Source organism: Myotis lucifugus, unplaced genomic scaffold (assembly GCF_000147115.1).
Source record: "Myotis lucifugus unplaced genomic scaffold, Myoluc2.0 scaffold_101, whole genome shotgun sequence".
Lineage (NCBI taxonomy): Eukaryota > Metazoa > Chordata > Mammalia > Chiroptera > Vespertilionidae > Myotis > Myotis lucifugus.
In genome coordinates, this window is record NW_005871149.1 from 4,230,817 (window position 1) to 4,246,440 (window position 15,624).

General features: G+C 47.5%; 1 protein-coding gene across 2 annotated transcripts in view; it reads left to right on the forward strand.

Annotated features, from left to right (window-relative positions):
- Nucleotides 1-15,624, forward strand: part of VAV3 (vav guanine nucleotide exchange factor 3) — a 159,226-nt gene that overhangs the window by 105,833 nt on the left and 37,769 nt on the right. The window lies entirely within an intron of this gene.

Sequence of the window (15,624 nt, forward strand, 5' to 3'; positions counted from 1 at the left end):
GGTGACTGGCCAGTGCCAGGCATTGACAGAAATGCCTATCTTTCAGGTAGAAAGCAGAATGGGCTTCAAGTTTGAAAGCACAGGTTTCATTCCAGGCTTCTGTGTAAATCTCTGGGCAAGTTAATAGCCTCAGTTTTCCCCCCTATAAAATGGAGGTAGAAATGGTCGCCTTACCTTTATCATAAGATTGCCAATTATCATAAATGAACTAATGCTCTAATCAAGATAGAAAACTGGACCTCGTCATGACATACAAATTAGTGTAACGAGATAAAAATAAGCGCCAAGTTGTGGACTCTTTATTATTTTCATAAATCTCAGCCTCTCAAAGTTAGAATTATGTGATGGATTAGTTGTTTGGATGAAATTTTAGGTCAGCCATATCATTATTTCATCATCACCATTTACTGGCAATTTTACTGCATTATTTTGGTAACTGAGTCTTTACATCTTTTTTTTTTCCTGTTTCCTAATTTAAAAAATTATTTACAAATAAGAAAAATGAATGAATAACATGGCACTCAGTCAGTAGATGAAAGTGATGACAATCTAAAATAAAAAAAAGAAAGGAATAATACAAACCACATGTAAGAAAACAGATGTACCAACTGAAACGATCATAAATAGAAAAGAAATGGATGTGCAGGAGGAGGTGGCTCCTGTCTCCTTTGGCCTGTGATCTGGTGGCTGCCAGGCATCACAGGTAGGGATGAATCCATGGTGGCATTTTCAGGCACTTCGGAAAACGTGTTGCTTGCTTTCTTATCCCGATGAGAAGACACACCCTTTGTTGTTCATTTCTGTGGTCCCCGTTGTTAGAAGCATTGCCAAAGCCAAAAGAACAACAGAACATTTTAAGGTCACGGTGGAAGATGCAGCTGTGAGGTTTTGGAAAATCACAGAAGCTAGGTGACCAGCAGCAGTAGTGGGGGGCTCTTTGTGTGCCCCATAAATAAAGGATGTTAGAAGTAAAACGCAAAGCAAAAAGAGATCGGCTCGGCCGGTGTGGCTCAGTGGTTGAGCGGATCGACCTGTGAACCAGGAGGTCACGATTTGATTCCCAGTCAGGGCACATACCTGGGTTTTGGGCTCCATCCCCAGTGTGGGGCGTGCAGGAGGCAGCCGATCGATGATTCTCTGTCATCATTGATGTTTCAGTCTCTCTCTCTCCCCCTACCTACCTCTCTGAAATCAATAAAAATATATATTTAAAGAAGAAATCGTAAGGACACAGAGCCAGGCTTAGTTCATTTTTAGGTCAAATAGTCCGGAAAGAAGAGGTTGAGCCCAGTAGACTAGAAGGAGGGTTTTGTAAGGTGAAGGAGAACTAAAGTGCAAGCGAGACTTTTTCTGTCTTGGAGTTTAAATGACACGGAGCTAACTCGCCTTTCTCTGTCCCTGTGATCTTCTTGACCTTCTTATCAGCTCTTGACTCTCCCCTGGGGCTGTTCTCTGCAGAGTCAGCACTGACACCCTCAGAATCCCGGAGCCGCACCCCCTGATTGCAAAAGAGTAGGAGAGAGTTGGAATGAACATAAGACGATGAGTAGCTTGGGAACTCACTGTTCCAGGCGCTCCTGCAACAAGGCACGGCTAGCTTCATGCGCAACCATCCCAATTGTAGGTTCACTGAAAAATAGGAAGCTAATAGGAAGCCTTGGAAACTCCTACTGAGCCACCTGCATTCCTTTGAGAGCAGATTTTTCTGGAATGGTCACTTTTCCTCTTTCCGGGACCTTGCTCTAAGCCTCTCCTCTCGCTGTAATAAGGGAAAAGTTAGTGGGTGGTTCCCTTACCTCTTATGCTATGCATTTCGCATGCATATGCCTCAACTTCCAATTCTTATAACTGACAATACGTTCATTGGCATGTTGAAGCAGCCATGGGGTGACTACTAGGGGGATATTCATGATACTCACGGACTAGGATAAATCTTTATTTTAATCCTCATGAGAAGACCTGTGAGGTAGATGTTATGCTCACTTCACAGATGAGATTGCTGCCCTGAGAGTTTAAGGCAGGAACCAAGTTCACATAAGTTATAAACACTGAAGCTGACTTTTAACCACAGTTTCATAAAAAAACTTACAAAAATTTAACCAGTGCCAGCACGAGGCCTTTAACTAATCTGGGGGCCTTGGGCGGGGTGGGGGGGGGGGGCACGCTCACTAAACGAGTGCACTTTATGCAGAGATTCCTGTTGGGACCAGGGTGACCTCCGATGTGGATGGAGCCAGAGGCTCGGGAGGAGGGAGTGAGTGGGGAGATGCTTCTGGGCGCTCATTCCAGAGGAAGGAGGCATCGACCTGCATGTCAGGCTCCTGGGCCATGGGCAGCTTTGTAATTGCACGAATGTCGGGGTCCTAGAGGAGAGGGTGCCCCGGGAGGTGACCAGACAGCCGGGAAGGGCTTTTCTGAAGGGCGCCCCCCCCCCATCTGCAAGGGGGAGTCGTAGGCAGGTCAGTGGCCCCTGGAGGACCTGCCTCCCGCCCCGGGTCACTGCAGGTCAGCAGGGAAGGAAGCTTTGACTTTAATAGGATTAGGTGATACAGTCATAGCCGGCCATCAGGAAGCGACCCACGCTAATGGGATCAACGCTGCGCTGTTTATTCCTTGTACACACGGCCTTTCCCCTTAATGCCTTCATGAGGATTTGTGTGGGAAAGGGTTTGGCCATGGCTTTGGCATCTTAAATAGTTCATACACGTCGATTATGTTTTCCCATCTCGTGCTTTACTGTTGGTCCCGTCTGTGTGCGTGTAGTCGCAGCAAACACCATCGCCAGCCAAGGGTCCGCAGCCTCGTGGCGGTAGTGCCCCCGTGATAACCCGTCTACACCATTTGGGTCAGAATCGCATGCAGTTCCCCAGGCAGATCTGCCGGCCTCGTTGGCTTGTCTTTCCTGCATTGTTGCCCCGGCGCAGGCCTGCTCATCGTGGAGGGTGCGGGAGGGAAGACCATCCAAGGAATCAAGGCTTTGGGCTTTGCAGCTTCTGGTCACGGTGGCGGAGTGCTCACCTCCTCCCATCACCACACAAAGTTGCAGCTAAATCATGGAGCAGTCGAGCTGGAGAAGCATCTGAAGACCAGCTGAACGAACTCTTAGGACTAAGGATAGACAGAAGTAGCCACACCAAGATTGGATTTAAATTCAAAGAAATGAGGCTTAGGGTTGGCGTTGCCAGCTCAGTGCTGAGCTCGCCCCTCCGAGGTGCAGCCCTGGGGAGCTTGTTCAGCTTGTCCTGCCTCCCTCTGCCCTCTCCCGGGTGGGGTTCACTCGGGGTCCACCTTCCAGAATTGCCATGTGAGGCTTAACGGAGAGAATGCATTTGGAGAGCGTCGGCCCAGTGCCTGGCTGTGTGTATGCCCTTAAGAGACGCTCACTGTTGTCAGCGCCACCATCGTCAGGATTGGGGATCTGGGCGGGGGCGGGAGGCGAGCCGGAACCTGCAGAGGCAGGGCCCGGGCTCCAGACGCCCGAGGCCCACGGCGATGCTGTGGTCCTGCGGCCGGCTCCCGCAGGTCTCGCTTGTAATGCTTCTATGAAAATTCATGGTGCGTGGATTCCAGAGCTCGGCTGCCGTGGCTCTCCATCCGGGCTCCACTGTTGACCAGCGCTGTGACTTGGCACCAGGCACTGAGCCCCTCTGAGCCCTAACTTCCTCCCCTGGAAAAGGAGGGTCTTAATAGATTCACTGGATAGGGTTGTCGTGAGCCTTAAATGAGTTAATATACAGGAAGCTCTCAGAACAGGGCCCGGCACATGGTAAGCGCTAGACAAGTTTTCGCTAGCGTTACTTATTTCTATTTTTTTTAAAAAGAATTTTATTTACTGATTTCAGGGAGAGAGGAAAGGAGAGAGAGAAACATCAATGTGAGAGCACAGCACTGAGCGGCTGCCTCTTGCACACCCCCCATCGGGGATGGAGCCGCACCCGGCCTGTGCCCTGACCGGGAATTGCACCGTGACCTCCTGGGTCATAGGTCGATGCTCAACCAGTGAGCCACACCAGCCAGGGCAAGCTAGTGTTGCTTTGTAAAGTGAAATATTTTCAGTTACCCTGAGACAGTGGTAGAAGAGTGTCATCCAGAGAGGTAATTACAGCATTGAAAAGGCCATAGATAAATGTTTAAAGATGCTGACAGCGAGCGGGCGGTTGGCTCAGCAGCCTCAGGGGAGAAGCCGGGCACGGCTGGGCTCAGTCCAGCGCCTCTGAAACCACTTACACAGCAGGAGGCAGCGGTGAGGTTTCAGCCCAGCAGTTTAGGAGTGAAAGCAAGCAAGCCATTTACATTTTTATTTTATACTTTGGAAATTAAGGAAATGGTTTGTTATTGAGGCGAGCAGTCCTATTTTTTATTATATGCTTACTTTTCAGATGAGTGTATCTAAGCAATGGAAATCACTATCTGTAAATATTGGTGAGTCTACACCAGTTTTGTTAATTTTTCCCCAGACTTCAAGAACAATGAATGAAAGATTCTCAACCCACAGCAACATAGAACATAGACATGTTTATAAAGTGATACCCTGATACGTTTGGCAGGAATCTTCAAGTGAAAATCATTTGTCTCTCATGTCAGCTGCACAGAGCTAAATCGAAACAATAGGAGATTCATTTAGGATCCGTAAGAGCGGAACCAGAGCATCAGTATTTGCTCGGATTCTGGAAGGGAATTTGCTGGGACAAGAAGGCAAGGCCATCCAAGTTCTCAGCCAAAGTAAAATGCTAGCACACTCTTCATTTTGCACATTTTCATTTTTCTGAAACAATTTTTTGGAAACACTTTTTTTTTAGAAACACTTTTTTGGGCAATTGCCTTGAATCATACTGCATGTAATTCGCTCACCTTCTAACTTTAATATGTTTGCTGAAAGAGTTTATACAGTCATGGTTTTGGTTTTGATTTTTACTCTTTTTTTTCAATCTAAATTTAGAGTTCAAGAGTCTAGAGAAAGTTCAAGCTTAGGGAGGCCACAGCAGACCCAGAGGTGTTTTCAAAGCCCTTCCAATGGAATATTATGCACGTTTATTTTATTAAGAGTGATATTTTTTTCTGTCAGAAATACTTGAATTAGCACAATGTATTTCTTAACATTTTTATCATTAAAGTTTTTTTTATAAACCAAATTTTTACAATGCTGTTCAACAATGTAAAATTTACTGTGTTAAAATTCCATTTGCGTACTCACACATGGAGAGTATATTTTAAGCTGTTGAATAGACGTGGCATTGGTAATTACCACCTCCCCAGAGATTTCCGAGTCCCCACTAACCAGATGCACTACTGTGACACAGCTCAATGATAAATGCATTCATTGGTTTAATCAATAGTTTATGCCAGCGATTCTCAACCGCAAGAATGTTTAAAACGTGATACCTGACTAGTCAGGGCCACTGACCTCTTTTCCCTTAGATTGCCAAGTGAAAAATGACAACAGCCAACACAACAATAGCTATCCCATGTGAATGAATCAAATCATACCTATTTTTTTGGTCAGATTGGCAAAAAATATATTTTTTGGTGTGCCACAGAATTTCAGCAATTTGTGTGCACCATGAGTTGAAGAAGATTGAAAATCACTCGTTTATACAGTGGCTACTGCAGGTATCTTTAAAAGATGAACTCCCAGCACGTATAAAACATGATTAGGTTCATAGAGAACAAGAAGTGGGAACCCCAGGGAAGCTTCGGGGAGACCCAGCAGCCTTCGCAGCCTGGGCAGCTGTGTGCAGTCACTGCTGTACGTCCTGGGGGGGGCGGGGTCTCGTTCTGGGGGGTTCCCTGCAGCTGATTGGCGTCTGCCCGGTTCTGAGCTCGCGCCTCACTGACAGCATTTTAGCTGGTAGTCGGATGAGTTAGAAACTTTGAGCTTCCTTTCCTGGCCCAGGGCTCACATGCCACTCTGTCCTTTTCTACCGTTAGGGGCACAGATAACCCTCCTGTTAGCCCTTCTCTCTACAGCGTGGGTCTATCTCGGAGCTTTCATCGGTTAGTAAATGTTCTTGCTAGAACCTCATCACAGGACCTGTCAGTCTGGTGGATGTGGGGCACAAGAAGCGTTAACACCGGTGGCCTTGAATCAAATCCGTTCAACTCTCAGTGCTTTGAGTAGATTAGGAAAGATGACTATTGGGTCCCCAAACCATGGATCATCGAGGAGCAGCCGCACTTGGGCTCTGGGCGTGCTCAGTGATAGCTTGTGGCCTGTGACCGCATCTCTCTCTGGTTCCGGCAGATACCTTTTTATCACCCTATCGAGGTTCTTTAAGGAAAAATCCAAATTGAAGAGGATAAAAATCGAGACGGTATTTTTCCGTGCCTGTTTTTTGAGTGACTCTAATGTCTCAGCCTTAACTATAACTTCTTTTAAAAAACAATTTTAAAATATACTTTAAACATGTTTTATTGATTTTTAGAGAGAGAGGGAAGGAGAGGGATAGAGAGATAGAAACATTGATGAGAGAGAAACATCATCGATCCGCTGCCTCCTGCACGCCCGCTACCTGGGATGGAGCCCGCAACCCAGGCATGTGCCCTGATTGGGAATTGAACCGGTGACCTCTTGGTTCATAGGTCAACGCTCAACCACTGAGCCACACCGGCAGGGCAAAATATCCTTCTAACTGGAGGAAGGGGGCTAGATGCATGTGGGAATATTCATTTGCGGGCAGCCTCATTTTGTTGAGTGGACTCAGTGCTGAAAACTGCAGCTCATTTTTTAAGAAAATGACACAATCACTTTAAATACAGGGCTCTGGTTTTACAATTTCAGGGCTACGCCATGAGGGCCGTTAGTCAGATTATGAATTTAAATTTCCCTTGCTTTCCGAGCTGTTTAATTCTTTGCTTATGGGCACATAATGACTTGAAAATCGAAACAATTATTGTTCATTTCGGAGGGAAAAACACTGCTCCCAGCCTGTCTGGAGGGTGCCAGCTTTACTCTCCTTGGCAGAGGCAGCGGGGAAGTTGGTTATTTCTGAGCCCCAGAGTGTGGCAGATACAGGCGAGAGCTGCAGTTGTCAGAGCCGGGAGGGGACTTGGCAGGTGGCACCTGTACACGGCCAATGGCCCTAACAGGCCACTAGACTTGTGCAAGCACAATTAGTCAAGAAGTACATTTTGAAAAGATGTTTATAAAATTATCTTTTTAATCTTTGTTCTCTGATGGTGAACATTGACTCGGCCTTCCACGTACCCACCGGGCATTTATCGAGAGACTGCTGGGGACCCAGCACCCTGGGAACTGTGACGGTGGCCTGATTCCTGGTCCGTGGCCTGTGAAGGTTGCATTTGAGGGGGGAGGAAGCAAAATAACGACATCCGACTTATGTCCAGTGCAGTCATTTCTGTGATGGTCATTCAAAGGGTCGTGGAGCACGGTGGAACGGGGAAGGTCACAGTGCCCTTAGCTGTGTGCCGTGCCAGGGACGGGCCTCCACCAGCACCCCTCAGGGCCTGGCACGGAAGAGTGTCTTCCCAGAGGGAGGAGACACAACCTTTTCTTTTATTTTTTACAATACATTTTTAAAAATTGATTTGAGAGAGGGAGAGAGAGAGCAAAACATCAGTGAGGAGAGAGAATCATTGATCGGCTGCCTCCTGCACGCCCCGAGCCTGCAGCCCGGGCATGTGCCCCAACCAGGCATGGAACTGTGACCTCCTGGTTGACACTCAACCACGGAGCCACGCCGACCGGACGAGACAGCCTTTTCTTGCACAAATGTGCCACCTGCCTGCCAAGTGTGCCCAGAGGGGTGCTCATTCTAATCACATGTAGGTGCGGGTTGATGAGGGGCAGCCCCGGTGGGCATGACCGGCGACCAGAATGTCACGGTAGCCGACTGCTGCGCCATGCCTGTGTTTATGGTCAGGACAAGGAGTTTTGGACTGAATTTTGCAGAAAAACCAGGGTATCATTGAAGGATTTGAACAAGAACAAAAATACTTTCACTGAAAACTAGATAAAAGAAACAGATGGTAACTGTATAAAATTTAGATAAGCCGACAGTTTTTCTAATTTTGCACACCTTAACCGAACGCCTATTCACAGGGGGGCACGTGTCCTCACAGATTCGGTCTTCGGTGCTTCTCTCCCCATTTACGAACAGGAATTCAGTTTTCCTGTGTACACCACTGCTTTGTAACCTGCCTTCCCCCTTCACAACGTATTTGAATATGATTCCGCATCGTTAAACCGTCTTCTCTAACGTTATTTTTAAGTTTCAGCTCACTGTGCAGTTATAAGGCGGTACCCTCCATTTAATCCAACCAATTCCCTATCGCTCTGCATTTCGATTGTTTCCAATTTTTTTCATATCATAAGCGACTGGAATGAATGTTTGAAGGATCATCCTAATTATGTTGTGTAAATTAACTTTTCATTGTTATTTAAAATTCCATAAATTTTTATAATTTTAATGAGAACACGTCTTAAAGTCCCATTTTTTATAGAAAAACAATCTCCCCCACATCATTACACAGACAGGAGTCATGTGGCCACGCTCGCTTCGTACCAGGGCTTTCTCCCATTGAGGTTCCCTCCCCTGCACCCGTGGCGAGGTTCTTCTTGCTCATGCTCCCATAGTTCTTGCAGCTTTGGTACCGTCACACTCATGATGCTTTTTAACAACTGCCTGTATATGATTTCCTTTTTCTCTGTGTTGTTGATCACTTCCATTCTAAGCACAAAGTAAACATTTGCTAGATTTAAAAAAATATTCTTACTGATTTCAGAGAGGAAGGGAGAGGGAGAGAGAGACAGAAACATCAATGATGAAAGAGAATCATGGACCGGCTGCCTCCTGCATGCCCCACACTGGAGATCGAGCCCACAACCCAGGCATGTGCCCTAATTGGGAATTGAACTGTGACCTCCTGGTTCATAGGTCGACACTCAACCACTGAGCCACGCCACCTGGGCCATTGCAATTTTTTAAAAAAATTAATAAACACAGGAATACAAGGATGCCTTAGGAAAAGACGAAGGTACAGAAGCTAAAAGCCAAAGTACTAACAAACAAATGACCCCCCAGGGTCGCTTTGCAGCCCTGGTGGAGGATGTGTCTCATGGGGGAGGGGGGTGGGTTTGGGGTCAGAGGGAAGCGTGAGGCCACGGGTCCCGTGTGTTTCTGTCTCTCTGTGAGGAGGGACACGGCTGTCTAGGAGAATTGGCACACGGGTTCGTTTTTTTCCTAGTTCCCTTGTTTCCAAGCCAAGGGAGCTACATCTTCCAAACGCCTTCCCACTCGTGATAATTAAGATGAAAATGACAGTTACGCAACTCAGCCCAGCAAAGAAGCCCTCTCCACGTGTGGCCCCTCGAGAGGCGGGTTCCCTGTCAGTGCTGTTGTGCCAAGAGGAGGAGCCACGTGGTCGATGAGAGAAGGCACCCAGGGGCAGGTCTCAGGACAAAAACGTCACGAAGAATTAAGTTCTTGTGTCTAAAACTTCTTATTACCTGTGATCGCCAGAAAGGGAAAAGAAAGAAAACATAGCCGAGGAAATTTGAAATGCTGCTGGGCGTGGGGGTGGGGGGGACAAGATTCTTATTTTTCGGCCATGACCTGATAGATGTGGAATTTGCTCATACGTGTCACCTTCGCACCCTATTGACCTAACCTTTGTTAGATGGTTTTGTTTCCTAAGCTGAAGTCTTCCTTTAATTACTTGAGACACAGAAATGACCGATTTCCCTGAGAAACGGGCAGTGGGAGAGGCTGAGGCTGGAGGTCAGGCCTGCATGTGCGGTGACGCTGACTCATGTCCCACTCTCTGAGGACCGTCGCTGAGGGCATCATTGAGGGACCACGCCAGGTGGCGAGAGGAGAAGGGACAAGGCAGCCGAGGGGAGCTGGGGCGAGTTCTCTCTCAGTGGGACTCCCATTTATTAACAGGTCAGTACTTCACTGCCATTCATTGCATTTCAGTCAGCAAATCCCAGCACAGTCCAGCGATGGAGACTGAAATGAAGTTCAAAGTGGCAACAGCATGTTTCAGTGAAAACAAGTTGTCTTTGCCAGCTCACGTTCACCGCAAACACTGCTTATTCTGCGTTTCTCACGGCAGACTTGATCAATGCAGGACACGCCTCTTTTCACGGTCATTGAAAACCCTTCAAAGTAGTATTTCCTTAGACAAAGAACCTGTAGATACAATGAACCATCCATCCATTTGTGAAAGCTGAGCCTCCTCACTTCACTGGCACTGACCTTTGCACCTGCAGTGACCTCTGCCCCTGGCTGCATTTCAGCCACCCCTTGGGCCTTGTCATCTCCGGGAGAGGCTCCGTTTCTACCACTTCGCATCCAAAGATCTGGTTCTCACCGGCCTTGGAGACCCTCTGCGGGTCACCCGCTCCCTCCTGTGTCCACTGACTTGTCGCATCAGCTTAGTTTTGTGGCCCAACGTGGGAGTCACTCTATTGTCCGTGTGTGAACCCACCTGCCGGGGCCCAGCTGGCTGACCTGCAGAACCTGCCGGAGAAGGCCGCTCAGGCACACCGCTCTGTGCCTCTACTGTGGGGAGGTGGATGCCTCCTCCCTCTGCCTGGCTGATGCCCACTGGACTCTAGAGTCTATTTCCCATGAAGACTTCTGAGCTCCCTGGTGTAGGTGCTAATGCTGAGCGCTTTCCCAGCGACCTGTCTGGCACTGTCCCAGCAGCGTCCCCCTGGGCCTTTATAATTATTCAGTGTGTGTGTCCATTTTTCGGGACACCCGCTACTGTTCCCTGGAGAAGGGGCTTATGGTTTATTTGTTTGATGAACGAGTCCCTAGAGAAATCTTAGAATCGAGGAGAAATGTGTTTCGTGAGCTGCTCAGGTGGACACCCGGGTATGTGTAGCTGTGTTCACCAGGGCCGCGGGTTGCGTGATGAAACGCCATGACTGAACAGCAGAAGTTAGGCCACAGCTTAGGTTTCTTAGCGGTTAAATCAAAGCGGTTTTAAGAACAAATGTCATACATTGTTAAATCCTTGAAGATGATAGGGAAAATGTTAATTTGGTTTTATCACCTACATTTGTGTTAAAATGAACACTCAACTCTCATAGTCAAACTTTCCCTTGAAAATTAAATCACTCGCCATTGCCAGGGTTTCATCACACGCTGAGCCCTGTGCTTGGGGCTAATAAAATGAAGATGCATGATTTAGACAGTTCTGCTCTAAAGAAAGAGAACATTTATGTTGTGATGTTTCGTAATGGCTAAAAAATATTTTTTTCTATAAAGAGGTAAAAAAAAATTTACAGAAAATCAAAAAAGAACTTTGCTGCCACAAATTATTCCCTGCAGCTTCGAAGGGCAGAGTGAGATATCCTTACTGTCGTTGAACCCCGAGAGGGAAATCCTGTAGCCGGGCTTTCAGAAGAGGTGTAGCTCCCAGGCAGACGGGAGCAAGGACCACAGCCAGGGTTTATTGGATTTATTGAACAGGGAGACACTAATTGATGCTGCTCCCCTCAGCCAAGGACCAGGTACAGATTTATGTGAAGTGTGCTTTCCCCGAGAATGATGCCTGCTTTTTGTCACACTTCGACCTTTCTGCTGGGGTCTCGTTAGTATTAGGTACTCAACACATGTAAAGGACTGTTTTGGCACCTGTTAGGTTAAACCATAGGACATTGTCCTTGTACTTTAAAAAGAGTCAACAGCAGCCCTGGCCGGGGTGGCTTCGTCGGTTGAGGGTCATCCCGTGCACTGGAAGGTCGCCGGTTCGAATCCAGTTCGAATCCAGTCAGGGCACATGCCCAGGTTTTGGGCTCCCAGTTGGGGGTACCTGCAGGAGGTAGCCGATCCGTGTTTCTGTCTCACATCTATGTTTCTCTCTCTGTCCCCCTCTCCCTTCCTCTCTCTCTAAAAGCAATATATATATCTCCTCAGTCAGCAGCAGTGAGCTTCTCTGACCCACGGCTGTACGCCTCACAGTGCAATGGGCCCTGGTGTGGCAAGAGAGGTGGGGTTCCTCGTCCTGGAGGATTTTGTCTTAATTAACGAGCAAGAAACATGTCAATGAGATGATCAGACTCTGTCCAAGAACCCAGGGCCAGGGCTTTCAGGGCCAGCGCTGTTCCCGGTGTGTAAGTTTGTGAGAAGTCAGCGCTCTGGGTTTAGAATTCAGTGCCGTGTTAGTTGATGATGCATGGCCCGCAGGTGTTTTTGTGATCCGTGATTGCTTGTGACCCGTGGTGTCACATGTTTTGAGAAGTGAGGCAGAACCAAGGTCAGGCCCAGGGTGCCTTTTCCATGCATCGTCCTGTTTTTACCAGTGTAACTACCTTCCGGATATTTTGTGACTTCTTGGCACAATTTCTTATTATTTTAACATTTATATTTTTCTTCCTAGTCAGCAGTTTACATTTCAGTAATCATTACTTTTATATTTTTTATTACACCGTGGGATGTAGGCTCCATTTCATTTTATTATTTTTCAGATAATTAGAAGCAACAGTATGTCTGACCATTTAAATAGCGTTTGATGCTAAATTTGAACATGTTGAAACCATAGCATAATTTTTATATTTAAGGTTATGAAAGAAGTTTCTGTAGGAATAAAAGATAGGAAGTGGAAAGTTTGGGGAGAGAATAAGGCTAAGGCTAAACTTAAGGAAGAACAGAAAAATAAAAAGACCAGGAAGAGTGGGAACATTTTTTGAATTGATAAGAGATGGAGAAAAAAAAAATATTTTTTTGAAGAGCAAAAAACGATTACTATTCCTAAAGTCAATATTCTGCATGCATTTCAAATATTTTAAATTGAGAAATTATAGAGGACAACAGCTTAATTATTATTATTATTATTTTTTTAGCATTCCCAGTTAATGGATAGGAAGGAGGAGGTATACATACTCCCAGTGTGATAACCCCGGGTCTGTGTAGAGATACTTGAAACAAAATCTCTGAACTTGCTTTCGGAGTCTGAAGGGTCTGTTGTTACTTACAAAGCGCTCATTCCCACTGCAAGGTCTGGGGCCTGAGTCTTCCCAGCTCCCTCGGGAAAGGGTCGGATTCCGCTAATAGATCTGAACAATCAGGCATGGCCTTTCCATAACCTCCCCTAGTTTTCCTACTCAACCCAGGATTCTGCCCTCACTGGGTGACGGCTCGGTGCTGGGAAGAGCACCTTTCATTTATTTAGTTTTTGCTTATAGCTGGCAATAAACAGCTGGGCCCGCATTGTTTCACACGGAAAGGAAATGTTTGACTGAATTACCAAAGAGCCTTCTTCGATAGAGTCGCTCTTCCACCCCGATGCGTCCACTGGCTTTCGTGGCCAGAACAGTATCATCTCAAAACCACGCACACCTCCATGGGGCTCCTCTCCCCGGTCACAGTGTAAGAGGGGCTGTTCTGAGCGGGACACGGTCTTCCGCTCCTGTTAATCTTAGATGTGTTTGTTGGTTGTGGATCCGCAGCGGAGGGGATGGAAAGGAGATAGCAGCTGGCCTCCTCCTGTGAAGCATGGCTGGAGTTTAGCAATAGTGATTCACTCGCTTGATTTCAAATGGATAAATTCATACACTCGGTCTGCCCACATCAAATCCGTAAGATTGTAACTGACCGGTCCTGTCTGACTTCACTTTTTATTTCAGAAAAACCTTAAGGCAGAAAACGAATCAAAGTAAACAGCAGGGGAGGGACTCAGCCTCACCGTTGCCCATGGGACCCTGTGAGGCTGGGTCCGCGGGGCTGGAAAGTGTGTGCAGTCGGCGGGTTGGAACTTCTCCATCAGTCGTGTCAGCGCCATTTGTAAAGAGGTGGCAGCTCTTCGCTGTCCCCTGGGTCCTGTTCGGAAGTTTATTCTGGAAGAATGTTCCAGGGAACGGTGACGGGGGTGTTCGGTTTACATGCGTTTTTACGGAGACACCTTGGTCCTGGGGTTCTGACCCAGGGCTGGCTCCCTGGCTTCTCAGAAAACCAGCTCGTCAACTTGATGGGCCGAGTGCGAGTGCTTGGCTTCCCGAAGCTTTGGCCAGGGGTCCCCATAGCGACTCCCCTCTTCCCCGCACAGACCAATGAGCTGGTCGCACAGGGAGCCTTTGGGGTGCCTCCGGAGGCTGGCACGTGGGGTATTTTTTCGCCGACTCGGCCAAGGAGTGTATGGAATCAGCGTGTTCTTGCCCCTTAAAGGATGAGCTCACCTCATTTAAAGGCTGTTCAGGATGAGTGTGGATTAGTAAGAGAGCCATTCTGAAGGGCTTTTGAGAAATATATTAGCAATGGTGCACATTACAAATAATTTTATTTCCCGCAAAATTTCAGTTACATGGAGCCTATTGGTAGTTATAGGTAGAAGCACAAATAAATACAAACCGTGTGAGAGCAAGCCAAAACTAATGGTGACGTGGCGGTTGTCCAATAAAACCTGAGTACTTTTATTACCGAAAGCTACATTTGGTTATGAAAGTAGTAAATGTTTAACACGCACATGTATGCCGTACTAATATATAGAAAAGGAAAGGCGAGGAGGCCAATGGGAAGCAAACAGCTCTATGAGTTACAAGCTGAAGGTCATAACAGACTGTCTTGGCTGCCCCCCCGCCAACCACCAGCTCAGGGCATTTAAGCGACGCCAGAGAAGTCAGAACGACGAAGGACAGTGAGCGACTGTGAGCTTGGAGTAAGATGAGATGGAGAGTTACCGGGGCTAGAAAATAGATGGCTTTGGAGGCTGTGGCCAGGAATTCAGAGTCCATTCCAAGCGCAGTAGGAAGGGTTTTAAATAGGAGAACACTATTATAGAATTTATATATTTTTAATACATTTTTTAAATTTTTCAATTACAGTTGGCATATAATTGCAGTTTCTGGCACACGCCATGGGGACTAGGCATCTATATAACTTGCGAAGAGCTGGGATTGCCTGTTAAAGGACCAGGGCCGCCTAGCAGAGTGTAAAGGAAGCTCTTGCTCTAGGCATTTGCAGTGCGCAGGTCGGATCACACTCCACGGAGAAGAGCTGTGACTGTTGTTTTTGGGCAAGACAGAGTCTGCTGTTTGTGTCAGGGGCGCCACCTCGCAACATCTGGCGGGGCAGTGTGCCAAGAAGGACGTGGGATTTCAGTCCCCTTCCCTCCCCCCCCGCCCCTGGTCCAGGGGCACCTGAGGCCCCGGGCGGGTGTGGCAATGCGAACGTGTCCCAGCAGCTCGGCAGCTGAACTGGGCTGAAGGGCGCCTGCTCTGCCCTCTGTCTCTCACTGATGGGCGGATAAGAAGGACTTGGCGAAAACCTGCTTTCCCCACTTCAGGCTGGTGGTTGGGAGGGAGTTTTGAAGACGTCGTTAAATGTTTGCTGGGACTTTTCATGGGGACATGGGGTCTTTTCTAGGTAACTTGGCCATCGGCAACTCAATGCCAGTCATCTTCCTTTCTGTAGTCGGTGCAGCCTTTTCTGCTAGTGACACTTTTACCACGGCCCAGCATTAGAATAGAAAGTTTTGAAGTGTTGCCCGGCCGGCGTGGCTCAGTGGTTGAGCGTCAGCCTATGAACCAAGAGGTCATTGGTTCAATTCCCATTCAGGGCACTTGCCCGGGTTGTGGGCTCCATCCCCAGTGTGGGGTGTGCAGGAGGCAGCCGATCAGTGATTCTCTCTCATCATTGATGTCTCTCTCTCTCTCTC